This window comes from Serinus canaria, chromosome 1, assembly GCF_022539315.1.
Source record: "Serinus canaria isolate serCan28SL12 chromosome 1, serCan2020, whole genome shotgun sequence".
NCBI classification, from domain to species: Eukaryota; Metazoa; Chordata; class Aves; order Passeriformes; family Fringillidae; genus Serinus; species Serinus canaria.
This window is the reverse complement of record NC_066313.1, coordinates 8,040,008-8,057,477: the sequence shown is the minus strand read 5'-3', so window position 1 is coordinate 8,057,477 and position 17,470 is coordinate 8,040,008.

The following is a 17,470-nucleotide window of genomic DNA, read 5'->3' as shown; positions in this document are numbered from 1 at the left end:
ACCTCTTAATGACTGTGCTGATAACTATCAGTGCAGAGAGTCACTCCCTTTGCAGCCTGAGAGCTTGACAGGAAAATGTGGATGCTTTCAACTGATCCACACAGGAGGAGAAAAAAGAAAAAGAACAAAAAGAGGAAAGAAAAGGCTGTATAAAAATGTGGGAACGATGAAGCAAAAAGTTGTGTCTGATAATTCTGGTCACTAATTTCCTAATATATACCCAAACTAAAGAGCAAGTAGTAAATCCTAACACCCACCAATGGATTTTAGGAAGTGTGGCATAGGAGACACTACTACTAATAAAAATCCATTAAGAGGTTGTGGGGTTTTCTTTTAAATTCTAATTTTTTCTTAGGTCTCTGAATAGCAGGAAAATGTAATCTCAATTTAGAAATACCTGCAACAAAAAGTAAGAAAGGATGAAAAATAATAGCAGTATTCAGCATCCTCAATTATAGAATGGTCTTGTATATGACTACTTTATATCCTTTGTTTGAAAGGTGATAGAATTTAATTCTGTTCTTTTTGTGGAGAGTGCATGAAAAATTTATTTTAAGGGAGACCTTTAGGAAGCTTTAATTTAATGCTGTTAAAACTTTAACTTTGTATGAAACAGCCTGGAATGTTAATCTTGAAATTTGCTCCAGGAAAGTGCAGCATTTTCTGAGACTGGCCTCAAAGTAGGAAAAAATTGATTCTGCAATGATTCCCTTTTACTACTATTTTGTTTCTGATGTACTAAATGGTTGATGTAATCATTCAATCTGATGTTGTTGCAAGAGAAGGAAAATTGATCAATATATCATTATTGATCAGTTGCTTTCTGATTGGCTTAGCAAATCTGAGTGTTATTTCTGGCCTCACATAGCCAATCTAGCCTATCCAGAGTTAATCTAAATAAATGCTTTGTCTTCTAATTCAAAAGGTTACAAAGCAAGTAGCTTATAGAAAAAGGAGCTGAACAATAGCATAATTCCATATATATATATATATATATATGTATATATATATATATGTGTGTATATATATATATGTATATATATGTGTGTATATATATATGTATATATATATGTGTGTATATATATGTATATATATGTGTGTGTGTATATATATATATATATATGAAAGCTTATAATATGTTCTTAAAATTGAGTCACAGTAGTGCAATAACCTCTCCATTCAGCTCAATTTATGCAAAGCCTTTTAAAATTAGAGTCCCTAGGAACCATACACTATAACCCTGAGTATTTAGGTGCTTTCCATTTAAGTTCATGTAGGTGTTTTATTAATGAAGATCTCTAACATAGATTGAAACACTTCAAAACATTATAAAAAGGCATGTTTCAACTGGTGCATTTAGCACAGCCCAGTGAAATAATATTGGACCCATAGTCCAGTGCTTTACCTATTTTTGATGTATTCTTTCATACTTTGTGATTCACATTGAATAAATGTTCATGATTATGTGAGGGAATTCTGTCTTACCTCAAGACCCTTATTTGGTTCTTGCACATGGAGCAGTCTGTTTTGGGGTTTTTTTGTTCTGCCTCCCCAGGTTGAGGAAAATGGATGTTAATACCCAGTTAATTAAGAAACTAACCATCAAGCCATGATAAATTCATCAGCTCAGAGTGCTTTTAACATCCAACCTTAAATCTCTAGTGAATAAAGTGCTGAAAATCTAGTTATTTTATCAATTGCATGTCTTTCCCAGCCTGGTTCTGTGTGGATGACATGTGATTAAGAAACTGTGGCACAGCAGAACTCTGTTTCTCATTGGGTTTTTTAGCATATATCCAGGGGCACAAAAATATGTGGGAAGAAGGGTCAGCAACATTTGTGTAGCTCAGCCTGAGAGGTCGGATTATGCCAGCCCCACTCAGGTATCATGTGTTTGAACTAATGTAATTACCACATTATCCCATTATGTCAACAAAAAGAGGTGTCAGAAGCTTATTATCTTGCTGCTCCAATGTTACCCTCCTCCATCTCATTTTCTTTTCCTCAGTGAAGTCTTTTAAAGAGAAATAAATTGATTATCAATTTTTTACTTGGATGCATCTTGGGTTTTAGTCAGTGTGAGCTGATTTTTATGCTAGAAATTACTTTGGAATGAGAATGGAGACTTAAAGGCTGTATGCTAAGGACTGATCTTTTTTGGCTTCAGGCACAGATGAGAATTATTCTGTGCAGAGCAGATTGTAGCAAAACCAGATTGTGTAGGTCATCCAAAGAAGCAATTTACAGCCACTTTGTGATGTTGTGGTCTCTTGATCACAGACATCATACCCTGCTGAGATACTCCAATATTCTCCTTTAAGAAAAGCCCATGAAAGAAAAAGTTATGCTTCAATACATGCACCAGGAACTTCCCAAAACCTGGTTTCCTAAGAGAGATGAATAACTGCTCCTGGAAACCTGATGGCCTGGGTCACACACACATTTTGAGGAGGGGAGATGAAATAATAGAATCAGTCAGTGTTCTGTACTCAATATTCAAAATCTTTAAGTGACAAGCAGCAGTGTGAGGGAGCTGACAGCTCCTCTTTCAAACCTGGGGATTGATTCCTCTCCCAGATTCTTTGTCTCCAAATCCTCCCAACAGAATTTCACCTCACCTTCCTGCTGATGGGTGTTTTTTCCTCTAGCCTATTCATTGACTTATTTTATGGAACATTAAGTTATTTATGAGTGCTCTGCCTTCTGGGGCCAGATGTTCTCCATGGCTTTGGAACCTCATAGCCCTTGCTGGACTAGGAAAAAGTGGCCAGATGTTACCTGGACTATGAAAAAGTGGCCAGATGTTACCTAAGGACATTTCCATCTTTTTAGTCCATGTGTTCATGAGATGAGAGAGTTCACCCAATATTCTTTCTCCTCCTCCTAGTTCATCCTCATGTGTTCAGAGAGGTGTAAATGATATTGCACTATCCCCTGTTTAGGCCATAGATTTTCTGGATTCCTTTGTGATAAACACTGTCATGACCAGTCCTGGTGAGTTCAGATCCTCTACAGTTTCTTTCCTAGCAGAGTGGAGGACTGGGATTTGAGGTCCTGGACAAACATGGTGATAAAAGACAAATTTTCATAACTGTACGTGAACACCCACCTCCTTATTATCATAAATTCTCCCTCCCTTTCCTCTCTTTCTTTAATAAATTAAGGGATTCATCTGTTGCTGTGAGTAGCAAGAATAAAAGAAAAACTCACTATAAATCAAACTGAAAATAGCATAAAATATGGTTAGAGAAAATCTAACTAAGAGAAAAGGGAGGGGGATCTTTAATACACTTGTGTATATTTAAAAAAAAAAAAAATCCAGCCAGTTGAATTCAGGTAAACCTCAGGAAATTATAAAAAGCCTAGGATACATCTGTGCTTTGTAAACTAACATAAAGGACAGGCAGCCTGTTCCTAGCTATTGTCTGCTTATTACTGGGCCTGAGGATAGAAAGAGGCTGCAGCTTTCTAATCTTCTTTTTCCAGACTCGGGAATCTGGAATTCAGGACTTGAGAGGTATAGCCAAGTGGGACTGCCCTGAAAGATAAAATTATTTAATTTATTGATGAATATTTAAATTATTAATTAAATTGATTTTGTTGCCTCTTTATTTTCTTTCTGACTCCTAATCTACTAGCATGTATCCAGCTCAGTTTTACAAAAGGAAAAGAACTCGAAACAAAATCCAAGACTTTTGCTGATTGAAAACTCTGAACCTGTGAATCTTCATTAATAGTAGAAAAAAAAGACTGTGAGATTTCAAGTAAAATCAATGAAGATTCTTCATTATTCTCTATATGCAGTTGAGAGGGAGGTATGTCAGTCATGATGAAAACAAAGAGATGACCAGGTGAATTTAGAGCAAAACAGCTTTTTGTCAGCTTAGTAGAGATGAAAACTCCCCAAGGGACCTCTGAGAACACAACTGGCCACCAGTTGCCATGCATCAGTATATTGGAGGTCACAACAGTTTGTTACACAATAGTTCCTTCTTTATTCATGTACACTATCTGCTGAAATCACAAAGAGACTTAAACATAAATTGTGGGGCTGAAATAAATCATAATTTCTATAAATGATAAGCTAGTCATATTGCACCAGTTTTGTAGGAAATGCATTCTTGGACATTTCCAGGTATTCCTTGGGTGATGCTTAACATTATCTGTTTCTTCTGTCTTACCTCCTCCTCTTCAGCAGCAGTTCCTCACCACGTGGAAAGGAGAGATGAAAGAGCAGCAGCAGGGCTGTGAGGGCTGCACCTTTATAAAGGGGCTGCAGCTGGGGCCAGGTGCTCCCTGCCACCTTCTCCCATACACAAGCCATTTTTTTGGTGCTGCCCATCTCGAAAGACGACACAAGCCTGGGAGCTGTTGTTTAAGTTGGAATTTAAAGCAGCCACAACTAATTAGAACAAAATAGAAAGGATGGAGGTAAAGGAGGCAGATGGTTGGGTTGGATTTGGACTGGGTGATTTTGCTGGGCACCAGGCATAGCTGTGGGGGTCTGATCAATACAAAGAACAATAAAACTGAAAGATAATGTGGGGTCTGCTCTGGGAGCAGGGGGAGGAACTTTAAGCATCCATATTTTGTAGTAGGAAATACCTGGCACTCGGCATGACCAGACCTGAGTGCATCTTCTTTGTAATTCCCACTTAAATAAAAATCTTTCCTGAGACAAGATAAATAACAGGGAGGGTTATTTTATATAACAATGAGTAATGAATAACAATATGTTGAATTCAAGACCAGTTCTTCTCCAACGTGAATCATTGCAGCAATGTGGAATTTGCTTGTTTAAAATCATGACACTACATTGAGAACCATGCGAGTGGGATTCTAATGAGATGGTTTAGGATCTAAAATTTAAAGCAAAAAGAAATTTTAGGTTGGGTAAAAAAAAATATATATATATTTTTTTTGGCTTCTACTTTGAGTTAAATAAAATCTTTGGATTTTCATATTTCTTACACAAAAATTAGCCACATTTGATTTCAAAATATGAAATCAACTTATTTCCTTCATAGCTAAAATATTTTGCTTTCTCTAGTAATGTTTTCTCCTTTTTTTCTTTTTGCAATAACTATTTTCTAGATTGCCACTAACTTATGCTAAATGTTTTAACTTAAATGCCAAGTGAGAACTAAAAATCCTCTAAATTTCATCTGAGTTGTTCATTTTTAACTTCACGAATTCAAATTACTCTGAGTTCAGATGAAGCCATGCAGATTGTAGAAGCTTGTCAACTACATCCTAAAAGTATTCTGAGTTTGGAAGTAAGTGGTGAAAATCATTGTAGAAAATTAAAAGAATGTGCCTCTATGTATCTCTTTCCCCAAGAGCCCTGATTTAACAGGATATTATCACTGAAGCAATGCAAATTCAGAAATACTCATCCATCACAGCAAACACCAGAAATACCTACTGAAATCTGTCTCACAATCAGGTGTTTTTTTTTTTTTTTTTTTTTTTTTTTTTTTTTTTTTTGTTTGCTAGTTTTCTTTATTCCCTAAATGAATTTTTAAATTGATGCTTAGCTAATAACCCATCATTAAATCTACAAGCTTATCATTTCAGCTCATGGATGGTGTTTCATGGTAAATGAAGCTGTTTTTTCCCCAGTATTATAACAGTGATAGTGTGCAATAGAACAGTCATTTACCCAATAGCATTCTGCAGAAATAGAATCCTACACTTTCTGCACTCCTTTTTTTAATACCTGTTTTTCTGAAATCCTGGCTCCTGGTGGTGAAAGCTGATTTACAGCAGGAACTCACCCTCTTCAGGATTATTGTCAATAAATGTGAAGATGTAATTTGAGTGATAATGAAAGAACATTTTATTGAAAATCTCCAGAGAGTCTCTTTCACAAGATATAATTGGAGAGGGGCTAAGAGTCTCCTGCACAAATTTCCAAATTTAGCATCTCCACCATCAAGATGTGTATATTTTAAAACTGTCTAGGGGGGAAAAGCCTGTAATATGATCAATAACAGTATAAGATTAGAATACAGCTCTGCACAAAGGGGGATGTGGAGGGGACTGGAGAAGAGCTCAAACATTTCAGTGAACAAACTCCATAAATTTTGTCAATGTAGTTTTAATTTCCCTTTTTATCCATAGGCTTGAAAAGAAAGCCTTGGTCTTGCTGGGAAAGACCTTCATATTTTGTAAATTGTGCAGCTGTACTAACCAGCTTAGTTTATAGAGATAGAAGATGCTTCAATTTTTATATTTTTAATCTTTATTTTGGTAGAAAAAAGCTTCAAAAGTTTGTTGGTAGAGTGTGAGTTTTGCTTTCTGACACTTATGTTTCAGGAAATACTGTGAATAGCCCAAATCCTCCTCCCTCTTTTACAGATCTAAGATCACATCTGGAAATAAAATGTATTTTGAACAACTACTACACCTTGCCAGTGTACTTTCAGAGCTTATAATGGCAGAGATGCAAATTTTCTCTGGCTGTATGTTTGTTTCCTTGTGCCATTTAATTCTTTAACATTTTGGGCCTAAATGATTTGAGCCTTATTTGTCTCAGAGATGGCCTCATTTCCTTCTTCATTAATGCTTTGGTCACAAAAGCTGAAGCTGGAGCTCATCATTAAAGAAGACAAGAGATTACTGGCTTTTCACTGAATGGGAATTTCGTGGATGGAATCTCTTTTTATCCCCTGCCCCAAAATAATTCAAATCAATAGACTCTTAGTGCCATTTCTTTCTTTTAATCTAAGCTTTTGTGAAAGAGTAGAAAGGCTGGTATTTGAGAGTGAGGAGTCATTTAAATTCCCTTTGTCTGTTGATTTATCTTTTTTTTTTAGTGTTGATGAAAAAGTCTTTAAATTATTTTACAAAATTATGTCAAAGGTAATGAGATTTTTTTTAGCCATTATCTTAATGTGTTAATAAATATTATTTTTCAATGTTATCCTCTATCTTCACTTTACAAAATCTATGCTCCTAAAAACTCTTCCTCTAATACAGACTGAAATTAAATGAATACTCATAATGCAAGATTAGTGAAATTTAGAAATAGCACCACTTTCTAAATTATGAGTATTATTTTTCTTGGATACACAAATCAGATTTTTCTATAGTGAGGGGTCTATTCTATTAGAATTAGAATTTGCTGTGATTTTATTGGGGGCTCATTAATATTATTAACAGGACCACCTTTTCCATGGTTTTAAAAGGGTATGATAACCAGTGAGGAAGTTAGCTTATGTAGTACAAAGCTAAATTGTATTCTATCACTTTTCTGCTCCCTTTAGCCTATTTTTTCTTAATCAGCAAAACCAAAACCAAACCAAAACAACAACCAAAAAACCCAAACCAATTTCATTCTGGTTTCAGATACACTACCTTCAAGCTTCTAGGTTTGAAGTAAATATTCTTTTCTATTTGTAAGTACAAACTTTTATGTAAGCAAAAAAAGGAAAGTAGCCTAAATTATTGTAGCTGATAACAGGGAAGGGATTTTGGAGTATTTTTTTACAAAAGAAGCTTACAGTCTGCTTTGCTTCAAAGGCTGAAAGCAAGGAAAATTATTTTTTAAAAAGATTTTCAGTAATTTTTTCCTTATGAAATTTGTCTTTTTTTCTTTACTCACCTGTAAAAGGAGGTAAAATTGTTTAAATTGTCAAAACCATTAATGGTTAAAACCATGGTTAAATGGTTAAAACTGATATTCCTAAATCATAGTAGAACAACCTGAGCACTAAATCCAGATATAATGGTAGTGATATCTGCAAAATTCAGTTCAGACTTTGAGAAATAACCCACAGTACAGGTGCCTGACACTTCACATGCTTAGAACAGATCTGCTGCTGAGCAAACCTGTGTGAAGTGCACACAGTTCAGGTAACCTCATTTTGTGCTGCCATTTTTACACAACAGGTAAAGCCATCCTTGTGAGTTTACAAAAGCAGCTGTTTTTCCTACTGGCCTTTTAGCATTTTTTAGTCATGGGTAGTGAGTGAGGAAGAGTTATTTTATTTCCCTTTGAGGGTTCCCAACAATGCCTCCTAGTCATGGGCTGTTCAAAGTTTTTGGGAGTCCCTACAGTAGCCTTTGTAAACATCACATCAGGGCTCCTCATTTTCATCTATATGGTGTTATGTTGGTCTTGTAATGTCATTCACTATTGAAAGTGTATGCATGGCACAATGTTGGACTTCTCATTCAGTGGTGGTGCTGGTAGGGGTTTTGGTGGGCTTCTTTCCTCTTTCTTATTAATCAAAATATTTAATGGCTGTGGAATACTAATATTGGCGTAAAAATGACCAAAAGCAGTTTGCCAAATGGGAAGCTGGATGGGAAATTAATATGTGTTGGCTTGATGAAACTGTGAAAAGTTCTCTGGACAGAACATCTGAGCTCATGGGAAAGGGATTTTGCAAGATATGGATTGTAAAGGATTCCACTGTAGCAAGAGATAGAGCAGTCACCAAATTCTTCAAGCAGACACTGCTGAGCTTCAGCAGGACTAGTTTGCTTTACCTTAGCCTTGACTTTCTTAGACCTTATCTGGTTCTTGTAGGAGCCACAATCCAGACAAATCAACTGCAGATTACTTGGCAGTGAGTGTAATTTGACAACCATTGGTTTGAATCCCTTTCTTATAAAACAGTAAAATGTTGCATTGATGTGAAACATCAATAACCAAACTTCAGTATGGGGAGAAAGGAAAGGATGAAAAAAGTCATAGTTGTCTTAGAATTTCCCTTACATCTGCCATGCTAAAGAGTAACAAGGAATGTCTGGATATCCTTTCCATTTTGTTGTGACAGATACGGCAAAAGTCAAAAAGGTGTGAGTAATGGTGATTGTTCTACAAAGAACTTGGTTTTCAACTGGGCCACGTTTTAGGAAAATGCTAGGCAATATGAAAGAGGTTTTAATTTTCTGATGGTTCAAAATGTTAAGTGTATATGGAAAAAAATCAGAGAGCAGGCAAATGCTCACCCACTTGAGCTACTAAAAGGAAAATTGACACACATGAGCCTGGCAAATCTTCACATATGAGGAAATTCTGGAATAATAATACTGCTCCTTAAAGGGAGCAGTATTATTATTCCATTTTTCAGCCATCCTACATTTTCTCACAAATGATCTATGCACCCTTTGGGTAGTGTTTATATCTGAGAGTGTTCAAGGAGTTCCTGTCCTGCTTTGTTGAAAAGAATGTGTGAGGGCATCCTGGACCTCCACGACCCATTTTTATTATCTAAATATCACAGGAGACATGAATTTTACACCTGAAATTGTGTGACAGGATCATGAAAGCTGAGTGTCTGAACAACTGAAGGAAGTTATAATATTGTTTTCCAGTTACATCAAATCTTCTTGCCTCAAAAAATTCACATACCTAGTTATACACACACAAACACACATATATTTATATGACTTAGGCATGGAGCTAAGTGCCAAGGAATTGTTATTGTGGAGATAGAGCCACTATGATTGTAACTAACTTCGCTTTTTGACAATTGATTTTTTTCACATTTGTTGACATGCATGAAAATATACTTTGCTGTTTGCTTCTATATTATGCCCATCATATTATCGGCCTATTTTGAATTTTTGTCATTTCAGAGGGAATGCTTAAGTAGTTTCACCAGGTATGTGAAATAGTTGTCCAGTTTTCCTCAGGCTTTCTGTACTCAGTAAAGAGAGTCAAAACCTTCTCTGACCTCTCCTGCAGAGGATGTTGGGATGGTTTGGGTTTTTTTCCCCTCTGTTGATCAGGATTTTATGGACACTAATTAATTAATGTGGTAAGCTGAAAAGGTAGATAATAGTGGTGGGAATATTATCCCCTTATTTTTCATCCCCTCAACTGAAAGATTCCTCTGAAAGGTCAAATAACTTTTTGAATGTTTGTATTCTTTTCATATTGTATGTTGCTACACACACATGTGTACCTAAGTTTGTGTATTATTAATGTCTTCAAATATTTAAACATTTGAGCTCTCTTATGAATACAATATTAATTACTGCAGACACACTTTATTTCTCTGCTATCCCACTCCTTACTTGGTTACAAAGCTGTTCAGCACAGTGACACTTTGTCAAGACACAGGGACAGACTATAGCATTGAGAGGGAAAATCCCAACCCCTAAGAAAACATATTACAAATGACAAAAGATGAAGAACAGAGATCTTAAAACCAAACTAAAGCAAAAAAAGAAAAAAAATTCAAAGCTGAATGGGATACAAGGACAAAGATGGGATGTGATTAGGATGTGATTGCTACAGCTTTTTTTCTATGCAAATTTCAGTGATCAATAGTAGTTTTCAAAAGATGTCATTGGGGGATATTTTTTTATTTTTCCACAAGAAAGGATTGATAAATTAATTGCAGGTATGTTCTCAGAATGAAAAAACATTGCCATTTTTTAAATTATTAAAACTGATACTATTATGCCATAACGTCTTTCCATATTATATAGTGACTATTTTCCTTTTTAAGCCTCTCCCTTTAAAGACTTGGCAAGTAAGGTCAGATGCCTCTTAATGGAAATAGAAATGAAAAGCACTAGCTCATTGATTTCTTCTCCTCATCCAAAAATGAGATTGGTTTTTTTTTAAACCCTCTGCCTCATCATGATGATTTCAGATAAGCACCTCCATAATAACAGACTAGTATGGAGAGGTATAATGCTTCATTTCAACTATATTCTACAGTAAGTTTATCATAGATTCAATTCACTGCCATGAGACTGGCTACAGTTGCTAAGAGGAACTCTCATTGAAAGAATTCATCAGTGCATGGAAGACAGTGAACCAAATTCATTCCTGCTATAAATCATCCAACATTATTGGAACTGTCTTAGCAAAAAAAAAAAAAAAAGTCCCACTCCATTTATCCATTATTCTACAGAAGGATGCCTTTCATAAAAGTTATTTTCCTCTTTGTTGCTCTGCTACTTATATATTTCAGTTGCTGAGGAGGTAATGTGAATCGTAAAGTTGAATATTTGACACCTACTTCATTTATGGAGAAGATCCCATGCAAGGGAATATAGCCCTGAGCATTTTGCTCTAATTGACTCATGAGACCAAGTCTAAGCTTTCCCTCAGAGACTGTAAGATAAGGGAATGAAAAAAAAACTTTGCAAAAATATTAGTTTAGGAAAGCGCTCCCTCCCATTTAATAGGAACTACGTTTCTGCAGCAGTTCTGTTACTCATGTGGCTGAAGTGCTCAGAAATAGCTGTTCCTCAAAATGTCACTGTCAATGAAGGAAAATTACTGTTCCTGTTCAAGTAATATGCTAACAGGTTTGATGAACACTGCAAGCTGAAATAGTCATCTAATCATCCCACTTAAAAGAAAAGTATTTTTGCCAAAAAAGATGCAGCTCTTGAATTATGTTTCTGATAGTTTGCTCGTCATCTTGGAAAAGGCAAGTTATAATAGAGTTTTTCATTCCTTGCACAGACAAAGTTAGCCAGAAGCTAAACTCAGGGTGAAGTACTTGGTGGTGAGTAGGAGAAAAGCAATTGGTTCCTATTTACCTTAATAATAACAGTGAAAAATAAAATGGACAGAGGGGAAATGACTGCTCTGAAGTGTAAGACAGTGCTAATAATCAAAGTAGTCCTTCAGTAGACTTAATATAGGTCTATGTCACATTTTGAAGTACTTTTAAATTATGTGCATCTCTAAATTAAGGCTGCTTTTATTGATTATAAATACTCAGCATAAGAAAGGTCTAAAAATCCATGTCTGGGGTTGTGTTACTCTGTTCCCTAAACTAATGGCAGTTAAGAACATTTTACTCAGTTTGAAATTCTACTTTTACTTACTATTCCCCTTTGATACACAATACTTACAGAAATCTGTCAGTCATCAAGCACTTAAAAACTGTCAGAATAAGAGCAAAAAGACAGCCTTTCAAAAATACGCTTGTCACTTATATTCTATGTAAGGCAAAAGTTTAATTTGCATTTTGCAGTTTGGATTGGTGATGTATTGACAGCACACTGATTACACACCGAGGAAGAGTTCTCATTTTTGCTTCGGTATCCAGCCAGCCTGACTCCTGCTTTTGCACAGCACAAAGCACAAATCCATTCATTCAGCAATATTTCAATCTGACATTTTCTGTTCTAATGGAATCAACCTACTTTATTCTTTAAGAAACACATCCCTGAAAATTACCTGCCTAAATCGGCAATTAGATTTCCAATGGCAGAAAATAATCCCTGATATCCATATGAGATTTCTTCTTTTTCCCCCCTTCCCTCTGACATGTTGTGCACTTTATCCTGCAGAGGGTGCAGTGCACAAGAGTTTAGGTCAGTGTTCAAGGAAAAAGGGGACCTCAGCTCTGAGAAACCTGGGTGGGACGTTATGTAATCCGATGTGATTGATGTAGCAGTGACCTTCCATTCCTGCTCTCTCTGTGAATCTGGGTTCAGTCAGAGCTGCTGGAAAACCACCTGGAAAATCTGTTACACAGAAAGAGAAGGTGGAGGACCCAGGATGGCACAAGGCAAAGCCTTTGTCAATAAACTCACACCTCAACTCCATCAATATTAAATGGTTCCTTTTGGCTATTTTGTGTAAAACATGTATTCAAATGCTTTGCTGAAACACAGCCTATATTGCTTTCTTCTTTTTTTTTTTCTTTTCTTGAAGGCAGAATCTACTGAAGACATAAAAATATGGCATTGGAGATTCAGATTTCATAGGATGTGATGTTACTCTATTTTTTTTTTCTCTACTCCAAGGGAAAAAAAAAGCCAACCCAAAAAAAGATCTAAGATGGCATCTAAGTTCAACTCATCAGAGAAAGACTTTACCACAAATGAACCTTGTCCTCCAAGCTGAAGGGAATGGAGGTAATTATTCCATCTTTAGAAGGTCTGAATAATTTTATCACCTAGCTGGAAAACAAAAGAAATCTAGGAAAGTTGGCTAAAGTAAACTGAGAGGAAAATTTGTTTTGAATGACAATGTCATTCAAATGACAACATATATTTATCTGCAGGAATAATTTCATCCAAGCTTCTCTCAAGAGAATTGGAAATCTCATGGTGATTAAAATAAACCTTAGATTAGACAACATTTGTGATTGGTTTTTCTCTGACAGGAGAAAATGTAAACAGTCCTACAGCAAATATTTTAACTGGTAGTAGTCCAGAGTGACAGAAGTGATTAAAAAAATAATTCTAGTACCATAATGTTTGCTGGAGTACTTAGTGATGTTTGAGTGCTGCATAAGAGAGTCATCATACTGCCTCAGCTCATCCAAAGAATTGTTGGATGAGTGGGGTGGAATACATTGAAATGTTGATCATGTCACACATTAGCGAGCTCTGTATTGACAAGCAGCTTCCATACTCAAGGTGTTGATTTGGATTTCTTGTTAAGCCCTCCCAGTGATTTGTGACTAATCTATATCTAATTTAAAGTATTCAATAGAATCTCCCACATCTCTATTTTGAAGGCCATCTTCTTTGATAGAAATGCTTCTGAAGTTTATTGCCCCCTGATTACAGTTAAGCATGTTGTGCACAAGCCTTGAGAGAGCTTGTCTAACGACTCATAATTAGTTTGATAGCCAGTCCTATTAGAAAATCCACAACATTTTCTTCCCCACCTATTAGTTTTATGGTCTGTGACCGCTTCATGGGAATTACAACATGAGAAATTGCAAAACAAGCGTTAAGATGAAATTGAATAACATTATTTACTTGTGATTGCAACTGTAATTGTTTAAGTATTAGCAACATGCAGTCTTCAAAAGCCTGACTCTCAGCTCCCTGTTTGATGTCGTGATTGCCTCACCTTGGGACTGTGGTACCAATTTTAGCATTTCTATTTCTCTTATTATTGAATGCAGCTTTGATTAATGTGAATAACCTTGGCCAGGATGCAGGAACACTCAGTTCTTCTTAGAAAAGCTGCAAATTTACCTCTAAAATCTTAAAAAAGCTTTGATTGTAAGAAAAAAAAAATTAAAAAGCTTTTTCAAGCAATTTTTTTTTTTCAGAAGACTATAGTTTATATAAACCATCATCAAATTAAAATTATATTAGCCAGAGCAATAAAAATAAAATATTGAGTGGTATAAAAATATTATAAAAATAGTCTCTTCCCCACAATTTTTAGAAGGATGAGGAAAGTATGAGAAAAAGGGCAGGCATCTCCCCCCTCCCTTCTGTTTGGGATGAAGATTTGAATGACAGAAATTAAGGAAAACCATGGAGATTAAGGAACTGTGGCCCCTAAAGCTGAGTGGCATGGTTGCTGATCATTAGGTGAATGTCTGGGAGGGGCTCAGTTCAGAATCCAGCCCTGAATTTACATTCAGAAGGTGAATCTGTCTCTTCAGCAATTTGCATGCTGAATAGAGCTGGATGAGAGCAGGGGCTGGGATCCCTTAATCTCTCCCTTCTACCTGCTGAGAGCTACCAGATCAGAGCCTGCCTTCCCCCAGCAAGCAGCAATTGTTTCATTCAAAGTGAAGCAGATTCACAGAGCAGCACCGGCAGCACTCACCTGCTGGCTGGCCTCACTCCTGCAGGAAGCCTTAAGTCCATCCCCCTAACTGGAAAGGGAAGAGGAAAATGAAAGCAGGCCCTTGAAGCTCTAAGCTTGAATGTCTTTTATTCTTTTTCTTTTGTTTCAGATTTACCATGTGGCCTGGTAGGGGAGTGATTTGCAAGCAAACCTTCGAGGCTTGCTGAGTCTTGGATGTGAAAACAGCTCTATCAGCCACCTAAGAAAATACTAAGTAACAAAAAGTATTGGATGCCTAAACGACTTAATAGAGATTTCTCCAACATAAAGCTGTGAATGGATTACAATTTGAGCACATACACTTTGGCTGCTCTGCACAACAAAAGACTGAACTCCTTGTAAATCTTACACAGAGTGACTCTGAGCAAAATTTCATATACTAGATCCTGATGATAAACTGATGAGCAGGGGGATACAGATGGTAGATTTTTTCTCAAAACCAAGAAAGAAAAAAATATTCCAAAACTTTTTTACTATTTTGTTCCTGAGCAGTATACATAACTTTAAATTTTATCCATTTAAAAATATCTTAAATATTCATATAGAGTGGTTTTAATAAGGTGCTAGAATATTGACTAGAGTAAAGCAAAGTATTTTTTAAAATTGTAATTGATTCCTTTGAGGAAAAAACTCAAACAAACAAAACCAAAATCCAAAACAACAAAAAACCAAAACCTCAACCAAGGAGGGGATGTTCAGTATTTCAGGAGCATGTCAGTATTTCTGTATATGAGCCACAGTAAGAGGATTCACAGGAAGTCACAGAGGAAGCTTTGAAGCCTCATGTTCCAAGTGACATTCCCTCAGGGGACTGCCAGCTCCTGCTGGAGAAGTGAGTAGCTCTACAATAAGCTTAGTGCCTGTCTTAAGTTGGCTGTGTAAAATATTCTTCATAATGTATTTTGCAAACTGTTGCCAAAAGTAAGCAGAGGTTTTTGCTATGCTGAATAAAATTATTTTATTTTTGCATTTTTTTCCCCATATTCTTTAATGATTAATTATTTTTGAGGAAAATACCCATGATGCCTTAGAGAAGGTAACATTTATCTCTGTGAAGAGAGGAAGCAGAATGCTCCCAGACTCCACAAAGGGCAAATTAAATGTTGCAGTTAAACTTGTTCAATGCAAATTGCGGTGGGTTGACCCTGGCTGGATTCCAGGCATCCACCAAAGCCTCTTCATCACTCCTCTCTACAGCTGGACAGGGGAGAGAAACTATAACAACATGTTCATGGGTTGATATGAGGACAGAGAGAGATCATTCACCAAATACTGTCATGGGCAAACCAGACTCACATTAGAGATATTAATTGCAAAATCAGAGAAGTATAAATTATTAAAACTTTCCCCCCCACTCCTTCCCTGCTCTACCTCCTTCCCTCCAGCAGCACAGGGAGATGGGAATGAGGATTACAGCTCCATTACAGTTTAGAGTTGGTAAACCAAATACACAAATTAAAAGGGACAAGGGGAAAACAATTATTGCAGCAATGTCCTATATTAATGTATTCTCCTTTTTCTTCTAGTGCTTCTTCTACTTACTGTTCTACTGGATAAATAGAAATCTACAGGGTTAAAAAAAATAGAGTAATGTAAATAAAAGAAAAAAAAAAAGGTTCTGTACTTTGGGCAAGCAGTGGTTTCAATACTCCAAGGCTAAGGAAGTTGATAGGTTTAAAAGCCAGAAATTCTCAGGAGTTCACCTCTCAGAGGAAATACATGAAGGGTTTTCAGAAGGAAAATTCTGAACATTCAGAACATGAAAGGGGCCCATCAACTTCCAGGACATCCACCTCCCTCCCAGTCCTTCTCCCTAAGTGCCTGTTGCTTCTGAGGGCTTGTCCAGGCACAAACTTCTGTGGCCACAGCTCTCTTCACAGACAGCAGCAGGCACAACTTCCCCAAGGATTCCTCCTAGGGAAAGGCAGTGAGAAAACTCAGAGAAGAAAACAATTCTTATGTCTACTTGCTGCTCCTGTTGCTAGGCACGTGTGGGATATGTTGTAGAGATTTTCTACTGAGAGTGATTTGATTATTGGACACCAGTGATGGTTGTTTGGATTGAGGGGCCAATAAGGTCAAAGCTGTGTCGTGGCTGTTGGAGAGTCATGGGTTTTTCTTTAGCATCTCTTTAGTATAGCCTCTCTTTAATGTAGCATATTAGTGTAATACAGTATAGCTTAATAAAGCAATTCTTCAGCCTTCTGAAGTCATTGGTGTCAGAGCAATTATTTTCTGGCTGGGGGTCATCTTTCCATGATACACTTCCACTGACTTTCTTGTCTCAGGAGATTCCATCTGGGAAGGTGCTGGTGTCCCCTGGCAGCCAGAGCCAGGTCACTCAGCTTCAGGCAAGTCAAGCAGACCGTGCTTGCTCTCCAGTTGGACCACGTCCCCAGCACCAGGCAGCTCCAGGGAGGGAAACTGCCAGGAACACGAGGACACCGTGCTGCGCAGTGACCTTATGGTCACAAAACATGAGGGCAGAAGATGCCAGGAGAAACAAGGTTTTATAAAAGGTTACATATCCTCTTCTGAGTGTAGATGTGTCTGCTGAAAATTGTCTGCCTATAGCAGCTCGTGAATTTTCAGCAAGTGCAACCATTCTGCGCAGCTCTGACATTTATACTACAGCTTCAGAAGAGAATTTAAAGCCAGACCAATTAGGCCATGTCTGGATTTGCCAGTGTCTTAACCTAAGCACATTGTTCTGCCTGAAGGAAGTGTTAAGACAGTGTAAAGACTTTATATTTTCTTAGAAGCAGTATAGAGTTGGGTAGCTTAGAAACAGAAAAGAATATCAATTTCTCCAGGATTTCTTGGTGCCCCATGTCCCTGTTGCAACTGAGCTGCTGGGTTAATGGAACTTCTCCTCTGCTGAGATGAAGAAGTCCTAGACATAAGAGCCCTGCCTTCTGTACCATCCATCCATCCATCCAT